The sequence below is a fragment of the Zootoca vivipara genome, chromosome 5 (assembly GCF_965207765.1).
Source record: "Zootoca vivipara chromosome 5, rZooViv2.hap1.1, whole genome shotgun sequence".
NCBI lineage: Eukaryota > Metazoa > Chordata > Lepidosauria > Squamata > Lacertidae > Zootoca > Zootoca vivipara.
This window is the reverse complement of record NC_142588.1, coordinates 8,303,388-8,319,972: the sequence shown is the minus strand read 5'-3', so window position 1 is coordinate 8,319,972 and position 16,585 is coordinate 8,303,388. Positions and strand designations below refer to the sequence as shown.

Genomic DNA, 16,585 nt, shown 5'->3' with positions numbered 1-16,585 from the left:
ACATATAATAGTTATATTTGGCAAATTGCTTTTACTGATAGTTTTATCGTTTTATTCTCTTCGTAAACCACCTTGACATTTCTTTAATGATCAAGCAGCATATGAAATTTATGGAATAAATAAAATAAAACCCCTCTCAGTTCTAGCCTTAGCTGTGGCCTTGTTAGGAAACGCGTAATATCCTTTCCTTTTATCTTCTGAAATTTGATGTTTCCAAAATAGTGGTGCCGTTTGACACGATGCAACCTTCCTAAAACACCTGCTAGCGAATGCATCAAATCTTTTCTTGTCAGCTTGCGTAATGCTCCAGGTCTTTGCAGCACCAGGGTAGAGCTGACACTGCGCAGCTGTTACGAGAATCCCATCTTTTCGTTTTGTGAACATCTCGCTACCTCACACTTCCCCCTTTGATTCATCTGCATCTCGCTCTTCAACCTTGGCCAGCCATGCCCTTGATGCCATCACACTAATAAAAAAAAAACCCAGCTCAAAAACCATAACTGGACATTAGCAGTGGGAGAAAAATGCAATTCAATTCGCATTTGAAGACAAACCTACCACATTTGGACTTACTCAAACACTTAGCTCAGTTGGTTAGAGCCTGGTGTTGATAACCCCAAGGTTGCAGGTTCGATCCCCATTTGGGAGAACCGCATGTTCCTGCATTGCAGGGGTTGGACTAAATGATTCTCAGGGTCCCTTCCAACTTGGCAATTCTGTGAAGCTAAATAAAAACTCTCTCTCTATGAAACTTCCCAGTATGTGAACTGAAATGCAGCCATCCTTTGAAATTTGCACTTCTCAGAATTTTGTAATTCAGGTCCGCAACCAAGTAACGTACAGAAATAAATAGGGTCGGTAAAGGATGCATAAAAATGCATAGATTACTGGAAATGACAAGCAAACATGGAAGAAATTGGGGGAAATTGCTTGGCAAAAAGGTGTTTATTACAAGTAATCTGCACTTAAATATGGAGAAATAAGAAGAATCAGAAGAATCTTTTTTTGCATCAGCCACTAGCCATAGCAATAAAATAAAATATAAAATAAAATAAAATGTACTGAAGATAGACATAAAAACTTAACTATAGAAAATACATTTTGAGGGTTTACATCAATGATCAAATAATAAATCTTATTCTAATGTTGATCTTAATTCTAATGTTATTCTTATAGATCTTATTCTAATGTTGAGAAATTTTCATGAGGATTCTTTTAAGAATGTATTGCAAATTGCTGCAGAAATGTAGAGAAGAGAATTTAAGATTGGGAAAAAATGAGAAAGCGGGAGAACCGAAACAGACAGACTCAAGCACTTCTACAAGATATTCACCAGAAACTCTTATAATGAAGGGACAGAGTATGAAAATAAAGTGAGAAATGTCTGGAGTAGATAGAGCAAGACTTACATATGATAAATATGTATGCCGTATTGAGACCACACCAATATTTTGAGTTTAGCTATTTTGACATAACAGTAAAGCATTACAAAAGAGGAAGAAATATAGAGAAATATTGGTGTACAGGATTAATTTCAGAAAGAAAAAAAATACTGAATATTTCCCCTATAATTCACAGTGTAGAGCAGCAACAACATGCAGTTTCCTCTCCTATTACACACATTTTCACAGGAGAATTTGACAGGACTGTGAGGGAACAAAATAACAAACCGAACTAACCCTTTGGTGAAATACCCACCTGATATTGAATAAAAATATGAACATAATTTAAATGTAATGCTCATTCACATGTTCTTGAAATGTTTCCCTTGTACTCCTCGTAAACCGTATCCTAGAATGAGCCTACGCAACACAAAACACTGTTGCTGTATGTAGGTTTTATGTTATTTGTTTTTTTATCTTACATTTTGGAAATGTACATCCAGGTTTTTTTCTTTAATTTTTTTTTTGGGGGGGGCCAAGAGAGCGGGGCCCTATGCTATAGCTTGTTTAGCTTATATGTAAATCCAGCACTGTGCTGGGGACTTAAACAGACCTCGACTCAGCTGGCGGAACCTTGGTGAGCTCCGTTGAGCAAGTTAGCTGAGCCCAGGGTTTGGGATTTACTTAACCCCAGCAGAGCCTAGCTGAGCTGGAAATCAGCAAACTATGCCAGAGCGCCATTGAATCGTAGGATTGCAATTGAATAATGCTTTGAATAATGAGCAATATTATAGGAGCAGCAGTTGAGTGTTGGTCTACACCAGGGATGGCCAGCTCCCAAGAGACTCTGATCTACTCACAGAGTTAAAAACTGGGAGTGATCTACCCCCTTTTGGGGGGTTCAGGTCAAAGCTGTTGAGTTTTTTTTAAGGAAGGGAAGCCCTGTTTTTTTGGGTTTAGGTCAAACTTGTTGAGCTTCTTTTAGGAGGGAGGGAGGACCATTTTTGTTTAGGGCTTCAGGTCATAGTTCAGCTTTTTTTAGGGAGGAGGAAAATTTTGGGTGCCAGTGATCTAGCAGTGATCTACCACAGACATCCAGTGATCTACTGGTAGATCACAATCTACCTGTTGGACGTGCCTGGTCTACACAAAGTCATTGGCAGCATTGCCAATAATATAAGACTAGCCACAAATTTTTCACAGTTAGTAATATAATATGAACATGGGTGTTATGCTACTTAATTTTTATTGTAACTAATATTATATATGGATGCATGCAGTGCTTTTTTCTAAAAAATAATAATGTTTAGGGGTACTCTTATTTTCCTACTCATATTGAAATACTGCCCCAAAATGAGGCCAAACTTAGATTTGCAAAATGTTTAGGGGTATGGGTCCCCCTGCATCGTCCCCCCCAGAAAAAAAAGCCCTGGATGCATGCACAAAATGAACATACATACAGTATAAAATCATACAAACAATATACAATTTAACACCTAATGAAGTGAGGCCAGATTGTTTCCTGTTTAAGCAAGGAAATGAATAGTCTTGACTTTCAAGAAAAGGAAAACCAGCAAACCCTCCGAGCAAGAATTTTAACCTTTCTGTCCGTTTGATAAAGTAACGGGCTCAGTGTGGATATCCACAAGCAAATTAATTCGGGTTGATGGATGGAATGCGAAGTGGCAGAATAACTGACAACACATGATTTAGAAAGGGTATTTCTCATTTAAAAACCTGTTGGGAGAAATCAAAATCTACAATTTAAGATGAAGATTTAATTTGTCACCTTTGTTCTTCTGAAACTGATTTTGTATTTTTAATTTTTTACTGTATAGGCTACTTCTTAAGTGGTTGGTTGACTATAATAAACATTTGCTTGCTTGCTTGATTAAAATGTTTCATTTTTAAATCCCAATAAATGCCATTGATAACAGCCGTTTAATGAGCACATTATCTCTATATATAATTGTGTGTGTGTGTGTGTGTGTGTGTGTGTGTGTATAATTTTATTTTTTAGTGATCTAATTATCTGCAACCTCCATAATTTTCTTTCTTCACCAGACTTCCCACCCACTTTTTACCATAAGATCCCAGAGTTAAAACCATACAGTTATAAATTAGATAAAAACAGTTACTTATTTACTTATTTTTATCATTGTAAGTAAAAATAAGTCATTATAAAAATAAGTGAGACTGTTCTGGCCAGTACAGAATAGAAAAAAATTCAATGAAAGAGGTGGGCCCCACAAAACAAAATACCTTAACTGGCAATGGCAAAAATATATGTCAATGTAAACTATACAACAAAGATGCTAGACCACTTCGGTGGGGAAAGAGTTAATAATTTAGGGGTGAATGGATGACCAGTCTCAGCCCCACCCTAACCATGTCTACTGAGTTCAATGAGACTTACTTCCAGGTAAATTTGTGTGGGATCACAGCCTTATTATCTTTTAAACACCACCAAATATGCAAGAACTCTGCCCCCTTTTGCTATGTTTGTGGTTTACAGTGTGCATCTTGTTCTCATTTTGCAAATATACCGATCTCTTGAAATAACAGTTTGCAGATCCTTCCCCTGTTTTTATATTTACCACTTCAAAGTATTCCATTGGAGTACATATTACGTATCGTAGAGAGAAGACACTTAGGTGTGTTGTAAAAATAAGTCAAGTTTCTTACTTTGTGAGCTACTTTGTACCTTGGCAGTCAGCACTTAATTTTTTTATAATGATATGGTTTATGATTATAATTGTTTCATCAGCCTATATTGTTGTCCTTAACAATACAGGTAATGGTGGATATGTGTCTGTACTATCCTGGTACGAAAAATACGTATGCCCCATTTAATGTATTGGTAGTAATTTCTGGTTCTAGGCATATTTGATTTAGGGGCGTTTTTTGTACTAAAAGATATGCAGCTGGAATCAGAAGAAGCTACTTTTGTTACAGATCAACGTATGATTTTAATGTAGTCTAAGTTATATCGCACAAATTTGTGTAATCATCTTGGCATTTTTATGTCCTTAAATATTTGGGAATGGATGTCAAAATAGCTCCTAAAAACGCTACTATACCTTACTATCAAAAACGGTTGTAATAATAGCAAGCAATTAATATAAAATATGCAGACGAGGACGAGATGGTTGGACAGTGTTCTCGAAGCTACGAACATGAGTTTGACCAAACTGCGGGAGGCAGTGCAAGACAGGAGTGCCTGGCGTGCTATGGTCCATGGGGTCACGAAGAGTCGGACACAACTAAACGACTAAACAACAACAACAATATAAAATTCAACAAGAAGAGTTAAGGGGGGCAGTAATAATACCTGTGAAACAGGAGGCTGCAAAAAAGTCTACAACTGGTCGGTTATTTTCCTTTAGGTGGGTGCTGAATATTTAGAATCTAAATATTGCAATGTTTGATCTTAAAAAGAAAAAGAAATAAAGAAAAACCCAGTCCCACCTTAAGAATATTGAGATTTCAACTACAAGGAAAAGGGAAAAAATCATGGCATCTAGAACAAAACAGAAAGATATGCAGAAAACAGCTATGAAAAGAAAACAACTTTAACCAATGAAGCAAATAAGGTTTAAGTATTCGAATAAAGGGTTTCACAGTTCATTTTGCCTGTGAACGTAGGTCAATATTGATATGTGGCAGCATGAAGCTATAAGGGGAAAATAAAAGGTTTTTAGAAGTTTCTTGGTTAAAAAGTCTTTCTTCAATTCTATTCATTAAGTTGCATAGACATATGAAAAGAACTGCATGTTCAGATGGTCAGACCCATTAGATAAGTAAATATCATTTAACATTTTACTGGACTGGTGATTTAAAAAAAATATATTCTTGAAATCTTACGAAAAGGAAATATTTACATTTTCTGAATAGGATTTCTTTCCAGAATTACAGTAGCATTATAATGAAACGGAGCATTTTAATAGCTGCAGAACAACGTCTGGATATTATAAATGTGTGATTTTATAGCAACAATGACCTCAGATGAAGGGGCTTAAGAACTGTCCTTTCAAGCCAAGATTATGTCAAAAACAACCCAAAAGAGATATTTTGATGATGAACATGTATATGCATGCATGCCTGAGGTCATTATTTTGGATAATGAGGTAACCAACTTTCCTGGGAGCAGTTACCTGACCTGCAATGCAGAACGAGCATAAAATATCAGTGAAACCAAAAGGCTTCCACTGGCCATGTGCAACTTTGCTTTCATTTAAATCATGCATATTTCTTGAAAGCACGTAACAGTGCCAGAACTTCAGAGTCATTCACAATTGCTGTAACTAAGCTTAAATGTACTGGAACATTGAACTTTGAATCGGAAGAATCAGAATGGGAAAAGGTCTGGAACATTTTGCATTTAAGCTTCGAAACAGAACCATTTGCAGTGGCAGCACACAGTCCTTTCCTGCACTAGTTGCCATATAAACTGGTCCCCAAAGAAATTTAAAAGGCTGGAAGAGAGTAAATAAATGCTTGAACAAGTTTGGTGAAACTCAGTTGACTGATGGTTCCACAACATGAAGCTACATTTTCTCGCTCCTCAGTCCTCATGTTAGACCTCAGCAGTAAAAGAAATTGTACAGCAGCAGCAATTGGGTGTGTGTGTTTGTTTGCTTGCTTTTTTAAAAAAAGCAACCAGATCTGCTATTTGGATGATCGTTTTAGGCTACTCAAAACTCTATGTGATAAAAATGTTTTCTGAGCTTTGAGCTCTTGTTTCTGACATATACAAGTTGTAAAAAAATGCAAAACAAGCTTTCGAAATATAACTGAACGATATGAATACGCATCTACTCTTTTTGTGGAGCTAATAGAAAACAGTAAACAAGACCCCCAAATAACAAATAACAATTAATTGCAATTTAAATTGCTCTTCTAGGCCTACCCATGCATTAACGGCGCTGGCTATAAGGTTCGGTCGCCTCTCATTAAGCAAGTTCAAAGAAACGTTTTCGGATAGAGTTCTTTTGCCCACTGCAAATTGACTGGCACTCTCCAACGTTAATAAATCTGATTACATGGATTCTACAAAATGCATTCTCTACCTTCAGTTGGCATTTGTGTTAGGTCAGACATTCTAATCTTAAGCAGCCCAGGAATTAATTCAGTTTCTCAAAAAGCCAGCTACCATGGCCAGCGTCTGCCTAGCTTTTCTGTGAGCTTTCCTCACATCCCACGAGCCCTGGGTAATGATCTGAAATGTGGCCACAAGTTATTGCTCCAAATTACGCATGTGTGCTCACAAGCAAATTGTTTCCCGATTGTTGTGTTGTTGCATGCATTTCGGGACCCAAGCAATTCCCAATATCATGGGTAGGCAACCTAAGGCCTGTGGGTCGGATCCGGCCCAATTGCCTTCTAAATCCAGCCCGCAGACGGTCCGGGAATCAGCGTGTTTTTTCTTGAGTAGAATGTGTCCTTTTATTTAAATTGCATCTCTGGGTTATTTGTGGGGCCTGCCTGGTGTTTTTACATGAGTAGAATGTGCACTTTTATTTAAAATGCATCTCTGGGTTATTTGTGGGGCATTCATTTTTATTTTTTCAAAATATAGTCCACCCCCCCCCAAGGTCTGAGGGACAGTGGGCTGCCCCCCCCGGCTGAAAAAGTTTGCTGACCCCTGCTCTACACAATGGTGTAGAAACAAGATCCCACCTGTGAAAAAAGCTTTTGGATCAGGACCGCAGCTTTTGATTATGAAAGTAAGATGATGGGTAAATGTTAGGTGCTATTTGCCTACTTTTCAGCGCTTGCTTAACGATACCAAATCCAGAGTATTTTACAAATTCATGGTTGCTATTTAATTGCGAAGCATCAGTAGGCTTGGATGCAAGATTTATATCCATCATTATGTTTATCATCTTTTCTTTCTCAGCTCTCTCGGATGCTGTTCTCCATATTGCATGTGTGTAAGAGAGAGACACAGAGAAAGAGACACAGATATACACAGAGAGATTATTCTCTTTTGTTGATGGGTGGCATGCATTGCTGTACCCATAAATTACCTTTTGTTTGTTGATACTTGTGCTCTGGTTAAGTACCAGTTAAAATAATTCTGTGTAGCCTCATTTCCTGACATTCTTTACTATAAGATCGTCATATATTGAATCCTGTGGAAATGTCTTCCTTGTACAAAGATTTCATTTTGAATAGTCCTGTCATACGGTCTACCTGCCTGTTCCAGCTCTCTTCCTGAACCTGAACATATAAGATGGTCAGAAACATTAAGCATTCCCGACTTCTCAGTGTTTCCTTGCTCACGTTTATGTGAACAATATTTTAAATCTCAGTTGGTTTAAAATGATATTTTTTTAATGAAGATTTTAAGTTACTAAGGCAAGAGAAGAGTACCAGGTTGGAGGTGGGCCCCTTTCGACCTTAAAAGTATGAAATGTTTTTTCTGAAGTTAGGAAAATGTTAAAATCAGGAAACTCTGGAAAACTCTAAATGGAATTTAAGAAAAGAATGGCATTTCTGGGTGACGTTTGAACCCACAATGCTTGCTGCAGCAAACTGTCCAATTAACTACAATTAATGTTCCAATTCAAGGCTTTAGAATTTAAGGAAAATTATGGACTCATGCCCAGTTTGTAGGTTGTTGGTTTTTTTTTACAGTGTATTCAGGTCACATGAACAGATTTAACGTTTTCCACAATGCTTAACATTTTCCATAACACACATGCTTTATTTCTGGGCAGCAGTAATTCTTTCATGTAAACAGGCTGATACAGAACTCTGTTTTTATTAAATAATTTGTGTTGGGTTTATGAAAATACTCATAAATGCCAAATTTGACACAGCCTGCTATTCTAATTACAACTGTGAGCTTGGGAAGAATTAAGTAACTAACATGAACAACAGGTTGAAAATAGGCTAACGCGGTGGTTTCCATGTTTGAGAAATTGGCAAGCTACCTGTTCTGAGTGAGGTTGCATTCCCTCCGAATGAGAAAATGTGTATCTTGAACGCATCTCTGTCTCTAGAGGCCCAAGTGTCTTCTGTGGCTTTATATTATATTTGGAAGACAACTGTAAGCAATGAACGTCATTAGCAGGGTTATCTGAAGATTTGTAAGATGAAATTGCTACCTATTCAGGTTGAGTACTATAATATTTTGGGTAGTGATACAACAAGGATATGCCTGTTGTCTTAAAGAAGGCTGATCGCTGAAGAATTGATGCTTTTGAATTATGGTGCTGGAGGAGACTCTAGAGAGTCCCTTGGACTGCAAGAAGATCAAACCTATCCATTCTTAAGGAAATCAGCCCTGAGTGCTCACTGGAAGGACAGGTCCTGAAGCTGAGGCTCCAATACTTTGGCCACCTCATGAGAAGAGAAGAATCCTAGGAAAAGACCCTGATGTTGGGAAAGATGGAGGGCACAAGGAGAAGGGGACGACAGAGGACGAGATGGTTGGACAGTGTTCTCGAAGCTATGAACATGAGTTTGACCAAAGTGCGGGAGGCAGTGCAAGACAGGAGTGCCTGGCGTGCTCTGGTCCATGGGGTCACGAAAAGTCGGACACGACTAAACAACTAAACAACAACACAACAAGGATAGGAAACAAGGCGAATGTAAGGATGTAAGGTTTAATTTTGTAAACCATCAGATGGGAGGGAGGGAAGTCATTCGGCTCAGATGAGCCAAAGAGATAAAATAAGAAGGTACGCTGTTACATAATGTGATTATATGTAAAACCAAGACATTTATTTAAAAAAGACAATGGAACATACTCCACACCCACCCACACACCTGCAAAGTGTCTTCTGTGGCTAGGAGTGCCTTTTTTACCAGCTTTGTCTGGTTCATCTTTGATAAAGGGATAACTTGTGGGTCTAATGTTATTCAACATTTGCACCACTAACCTGCAGAATGATACTTTAGTCTAATTGACATCCATCAAGTGTCCAAACTTTTTTCAAAGAGGGCCAGATTTGATGAAGTGAAGGGCTGTGAGAGCCGGCCAAAGAACCTACCAAAGTTGTTGACCTTTTTTTTAGGATTGAAGTTGTTGAGCCACAGGGGCTGGATTAAACCGGCTGGATTAACTCCCAAAACGGATTTTGGACATGCCTGGATTAGATGGTAACCTAATCACAGCCAAATATTCTTGTTATTGCTATTTACCATTACCCATTACTTGTAAAAATTATATAAAATGAATAGCCAATCTATGTCTCTGGAGCTAAAAAGCACAAAACTAATTTGCCCTTGCACCCACCCAGTGGATTTTTTTGTTTCCTTTTAATAGTTGACATCCAGTTTGCCACAGATCATGGGCTACCACTGTTTAATAAAAGCTAGCTGCTTAGCATCGTGGAACCGGTTCCACGGAAGTTTGGATGCGGGGCGGGCCAGACTGTAAACAATAATCTGCAATGTACTGTAGGAACAAAATGTGATCTGATTCTTTGTTTGAGCGAGATGCGCTTTGCTGCAATTTACAAACAAGATTGAAAAGCTCACTGGACTAAGGAAACTTGCAAAGTAGTTCATTGTGATACTCACTTACCTGGGAGTAAGTAGACACGGTTGGGATTGTACTGCAAATGACGGAGGAATAACCTACAGCATACTGTATAGAGACTTCTGCCTACCAAACACTAAAAAAAGGGAAAGGGGGGAAACCAGCAAAAAAAAATCTGCGGGGCTTCAAACATATCACATTATTCTGAGGACCAAATCAAAAACAAGGAAGAAAACAGTGTTAGTATGGTTTGTAGAGATGAGGGGCTCATGAGATATGGCTCATATTTAAATTGAATCTACCTAAGTTGTCCTCAAAACAAATTAAAATGCAGCTGCCTGCCCTCTGGAACTTGCACTTCTCTGAAATTTGCTATACAGTTTTCTAACCAAAATTTGTGCATATTAGGGGAAAGTGCTTATTAAATAAATAAATAAATAAATAAATAAACAACAACAACCTTTCATCTTTAGATCCCAGGCTATTCACAGCATAAAAATACAAGATAAAACCACAAAATACAGAATAAAAACAAGAACAAACCACACCAATAACCAATGAAAATGCATATATCAATGAAAATAACTTACAAAATACATTGTATTGGGGGAAATTGCTGGCAAAAATGTGCATATTAGAAGAAATGCTCAGTAAAATGTTGACTTCTTTTAAAAAAATTTTTTTACAAACTGCTACGGAAACGTGGTGAACCGAATTTAAGGTGAGAAATTGAGAGAAACTGAAAACCATAGATTTGTCCATCCCTAATTTGAGAAACATTTCTCTGTCACAACTGACTGCATTGTGTAGTGCGATGCATGCGCTCAGACTGCTTGGAACACTTGAATTTGTGAATTTGTAGCCGGCTTTTGTTTTGTTACAGAAAGGTAATGTCCTCTAAGGGCTCATCAGCACTTACCATTGCTCTGCATTTCTAGGCAGGTCTGGGATTCCCAGGTTCCATGTCAGAGCTCCCCCTGATTGCTGCTTTCCTCTGAAAACCCACTCTTGACTGAATTGGAAAACCCAAATTGCCATTTGCTCTGATTCAGGAGTGAAGATTATAGGTTTTCCTGAGGAAAGCAGCGGGGACAAAACAAAACAAACGTGTTCAGACACGGATCAGGAAAAGCGCAGGCGTGTACCTAGAAAGCATTGGGCGAAAGGTAATTGCGGATAAGCCCAAAAGCAAGTAAATTGGGGGTGGGGGGTGGGAGGAAAAATTGCATTTGTTCCACTGGGAAGCCTCGGGATTCCCAGTGTGCAATATTCACAGACAGCTTGCTTTTTGCTTCCAAAAAGGCCAGGCAGTATGTTAGTATTGTATATCTCAGTGCAGAGCTGTGAACCAGAGGCAGACAACATTTCATTTATCAAATACATTAAGTGACTCAGTCCTGACTGAGTGTTCTCTGGCCCCGTTCTATCCCAGATTAAAACTGACTCACTAAAAAAAAATGACGTCCCAGGTTTTTTTTCCCCCTCATTCAAAAGAACAAACTACTAATACTAGTCATTCTTATAGAAACCATCCACAGGAAATCTAATCATCAGGGTCTTATATTCTGCAATGCATAACTCGAATGCATGTGAGAGACATGGTTTTACTTCTCTATCTGTAAATTACGAGCGTAATGGCAGCAGAAAGTGACAGTTCAATGAGTAACATGTTTTTAAACTACTTTCTTAAGTCTTTGATGTGTCTATTTCACTGCAGTCAGCAACACAATTGCAAACACGCTTTCCCTTTGACGGCTGGCCAGGAAGGAAGGCATGGAGTTTTTTTTAAAGGTATTCTTAGCATTGTTTAGTAATAAAAAACATCATTCGAGCCTGTTGGCACTTCAGCATTGCACTGATAAACACACGTATTTCTTGTGAAGCAGTGCTGAGAATGCTTTGTGCCGCCCAGAGTAATACTGAGATGGCTAACAGTCATAATAAAATGTTTGGGATTCCTCATTTTGGGTGGAGGTTTGACTACATATGAAGTTGCAGGGGGTTGGACTAGATGACCCTTGGGGTCCCTTCCAGCCCTAGGATTCTACAATTCTGTGGGCTCTGCTTTCCTGCTACCTGAGATCTTTACCTGGATATGCCAAACGACTGAACCCAGGATCTTCTGTTTACGCTCTACCACGGCTTTTCTCATTTCCCCACTCTTCAAAATCACCACGCTGCCATATTTTCAAATACAAACAGCATTGTTTAAGTTTTCGTATTTTTTGCAAGCATGGCAGTTTTCACTGTACTTTCTGCACCCATAATCAAGAGACCTGAGTCAAAGGGGGAAGGAAGAATTCAAAAAACGGTAGACAGTTTTTTTGCAGTGTCCTATTTCACAGCCGTACAAGAATGTAACTTTTAGGAACTGTTGACATATCGGCTGGGGTATCAAAAGTGAGCATTGCAAATTCATGCATGCATGCTTACATACATGGGGAGAGGAATGCCCAGTAGTTTCTAGGCTTCCAGAAAACAGGGCCAGATTCTGGGAACTACTGCTAGGGGAGAGGGAATATTCTTCCTGCAACCTTCTGGAAAGCCTGAGCAGTGGTTTGAGACTTGAGTAATGGTGCAGGATAAACCACTTGGCTACTATGCCAAAAGGTACGGTAACTGCAGTCTATATTTTGTATAATGGAGGAAAGAGATAAATGGTAAGTACTCCTGGAGAAGTAAATAGCACAAAAATGAAATGTATCCACACAGAAGAGGCCTCAGTTTTCACTACCCCCTCAAAGTCTCATGACCTGCCTTTAAAAACTAGATCAGCCTTTCTGAGGAAGGACTTTACCACAACTGTGCTGGAATTCATATCCTCACTGAATGTGCTAGGAAAAGCTTACATACAAGGCAATAACGACTAGGGGGGGGGGAATGTATATATGTCACCAACCATCCAAGCCTTCGTGAGTCCTCTGATTTTTATATAGGTTATTTGAGCTACTGACCAACTTTCGACGTTTTCAGTAAAGAAAAGCATAGTTAAATATCAGACTAGGAGAGGGATCTGTTTTTGACACCTAAACTACCTTCTCATTAGAAAGGTAGGTGCTTTTTTGAAGGGTGCATTCCACCAGGAAGCTCTGCTTTTGGATGCAGAACTCCAACTGAAATTCGTGTCTATTTTATTTACTTATTTGCATTAATTTTGATACGATTGCCTCCACGCTTTTTCACAATTCTGCTTCCCGAGCACCCAAGATGGCATGCGCGTGGTTCACAGGCAGTCGGAGCAACTTATTAGTGGTAGCTCCTCATGTATGGCATTTCCTTCCCAAGGAGGCTTGCCTGAGACACTTTGTTATTAACTTTTGTGTGCCTGATGAAAACTCTCCCTCCCTCCCTCCCTCTCTCTCTCTAATTCTCCAGACTGGGTTTAGCTGCTGCTTTTAGTGCTCTTATGATCATGATCCATTCTTAAGGAAATCAGCCCTGAGTGCTCACTGGAAGGACAGATCCTGAAGCTGAGGCTCCAATACTTTGGCCACCTCATGAGAAGAGAAGACTCCCTGGAAAAGACCCTGATGTTGGGAAAGATTGAGGGCACAAGGAGAAGGGGACGACAGAGGACGAGATGGTTGGACAGTGTTCTTGAAGCTACGAACATGAGTTTGACCAAACTGCGGGAGGCAGTGGAAGACAGGAGTGCCTGGCGTGCTATGGTCCATGGGGTCACGAAGAGTCGGACACGACTAAACGACTAAACAACAACAACATGATCATGATCATTAAGTGGCCATGAACACAATATGCATGCGATTGTCTTTCGCTCCCCACGGAGGTTGCATATTCCCACTGTGTCATTCAGATATTGCAAAAGGGGCATTGGCAGCCATGTTTTCGTGAGGGTTTTTCTCAGATTTCACCCAGAGAGGGCAAATAAAATCTAAACAGACTGGAATAGAGGATGGCACGCTTCTGCTGTCGATGCCCTATGAATGCTGTGAAAAGCTTCCATGCGTGAGTAGCACCGATGCTCAATGAAACCTTCATGGAACGACCCTGAATTACCAACATCCAGGGCCGGTGCTAGGGTTTTTGGCGCCCTAGGCGAGGTCACCTTCTGGTGCGTCCCCAGCTTCTTTTTATGTTTTCTTCTCCCGACGTTGCCGGGCGAGGGGCGGGCCAGCAAGGAGGGGCTTCATGCCAGTCAGTCACTAGCGTGGCGCCTCCCTAACCCGCCCCTCGCCCGGCAACGTCGGGAGAAGAAAAAAATAAGAAAGGAAGCCACAGGCGAGGGCGGCGGTGACGGGCGGTGGCTGGGCGGTTGGGGAGGCAGGCTGGGCAGCACCCCCTCCATTTTGGCGCCCTAGGCGATGGCCTAGTTCGCCTAAATGGACGCACCGGCCCTGCCAACATCCAGCCCTTAAGAGGGTGGGGTTTCCTGGCAGCTCGACTCCAGCACCTCTCTTCCGAAAGATCAAATGAAATATCCGAAGCGAGTTGCTACTCAAGCTGCTGTGAACTGAATGTTGCATGAAGACGAGGCTCATCTGCCACTCAGCTGCATTTCCTGACTCCTACAGGGATCCAGAACTGTGTCCCCTCTCCCTTTAACCAAATTTGGGAGTGGGAGGGAGCAAAAGAGTGCCATGGGACTGCCCCTGCTCCTCATTGGTAGGATCCCGAGCTCAATTTGCATTACTATGGCTTCTGGCTCAGGAGGGAAGGAGGGATGGCATCCCTGAATGAGAAAATAAACTTGCAAGTGTGAACAGACCATGGGGGCAGATTAATTTCCAGCTCCCTCCTCTCAGAAAAAAAATTAAGTGTGTGCGGCTCTGCTGCCTTTGTGTTGAAAAATCAGTGATGGACTGCATTCAACAGCAATATGTTCACATTAATCAAAGTTGCTTGAACTAATGCAAACTGATCTGCAAAACCTGAGTTAATTGCCACTAAGCATGATTTTAATATTTCACTATTGCTAAATTCATTGTCTTGAAAAGTTGAAGGAAAAGTACTGAATTATGATCCAACCGGAACTTTTTTCCAAATTTGCAGCAGCAAGACTACATCTGTCTGTCTCCTAAAACTCCCTACTTTGATGTGCTTCACAATAAAGTATATTTCTATAACTAATTCTGTCCTCACTACATGATTAATAATAGTGACAGGGAGCTTCTGTGCCTCACACATTTCGCTGAAAATATGCTGGCTCCGTCTATCCGTCTTCTGCCAGCAGCCTTTATGCTTGTTGTCCCAACTCCTGCTGAGTTTTAGAACAGCCGATTCTGAACTGCTCTCCGATGGATTCAGTCCTCAGCCTCAACAGTGGCATAATTAGAAGAGGTGAGTCAGGAGTATTATCTATACAGAACCCCAAACTTAACTTCTCAGTGAAGTTATGAGCATATACTGCCTCTTTTAACAGTGAAGCACATCAGTTGGTCCTGAACAGAATCAAGAGCTCTCCCCTTCTTCTCATCTTAATCAACGCTGGACCTGACTGGGCTACAACTAGATGAAATCCTGCACACAGGTTGCTTAAATCCCATGGGAATCAATGGTGCTTAAACAACCAGAAAGCATGCAGAATTGCAGCCTCTATTTCTTAGATTTTTCAACCACAATTAAGATCATACCCCCTACCCTACCTAGTAAATGGCCAAGTGTCTCTTTTAATGAAACACTTGCTCTTCAAATCAATGCCACATAAATTTTCTGCAAGGGGTTATTCACAATAAGCAGAGCATGCTTACTGTTTACACGCACACACGTTAAGTTAGCAAGTAGAAATGCATTAAAATCAATATTTAGTAGGGGTTACATCTGAAATGTAAAGAAAAATATAGCCAGTCATATACTTGCTTGAGCCGCACATGGATCATCTAAACGTCTGTGGTTCTTGGGGGAAACGAAATGACCTCTTTCTACAGATAGTAAGATCAAAGCACTCAGTTTAGCTACTCCAGCTGTCTTTCCCATTGGCATTTGACATGTAACGGCCGTTTAAATTCAGGGGGTATGTAAACATTTTAACCCTTGGCAGTGGCATCTGAAAAACATGCAGCCAGTAAATGGACGCTCGCTACCCAGGGCCGGCTACATGCTTGGTGCGTCTCCTTTGAAGTCTAAGGAATGACGCCAGCCAGTGAGCTTGGCTAAATGACTTGAATGGAAACTATCTGATAACAAAGTGCCTCCTTGCAAACTGAAACACTGACATTTGGAAAGAGCTCCCACTCCTGCTGTCTCCGTGGTTCTGAGAAAAGGAGATGCGGAGCTTCTGATACTGCGTTGAAGCCAGCGGTGATCAAATGCAGGCATTGCTTTGGAGGCTGGGCAACAGTATTTGCAAATCAAGTTAAGCAGTCTTGAGCCAGTTTCCTGGAGGGCAAACAAGCAAGAAAGCAAACAAGCAAACAAGCAAATAAACATGAGGTCACTGTTGGGAAATGCTCCTGTTGTTTTATAAGGCCTCCTTAAAGACCAAAGGTGGAATTTGCTATAGAGGCAAGAAAGAGGGCAGTTCCTAGGAAACTTTGCTTCCAGGGAGGAAGTACTTTTGAAATAATCCTCATGGAGGCAGGATTGATCTACTAGAATAGATCTTCTTTGCAGATTTTTTCTTCTTCTTTCTGGAGTGACCTCTGAAAAGAGCAGTAAATACATACTGACTCCTTCTTAAAAATATTTCCTCAAGAACCTGTTCCAAAATAATTTTTCACATATTCTTTTCCACCCTCTGAAGGCAATATCCGAA

At 40.2% G+C, this 16,585-nt stretch overlaps 1 long non-coding RNA gene across 3 annotated transcripts in view; it reads right to left on the bottom strand.

The window, feature by feature from the left end:
- Window positions 1-15,904, bottom strand: part of LOC132592112 (uncharacterized) — an 81,083-nt gene extending 65,179 nt beyond the window's left edge. For all 3 annotated transcript variants that reach the window (XR_015950113.1, XR_009557543.2, XR_015950114.1), the window contains exon 1: window positions 15,687-15,904. This is a non-coding gene — a long non-coding RNA (uncharacterized LOC132592112). The remainder of the gene's footprint in view (window positions 1-15,686) is intronic.
- Between the last annotated feature and the right edge of the window lie 681 nt (window positions 15,905-16,585).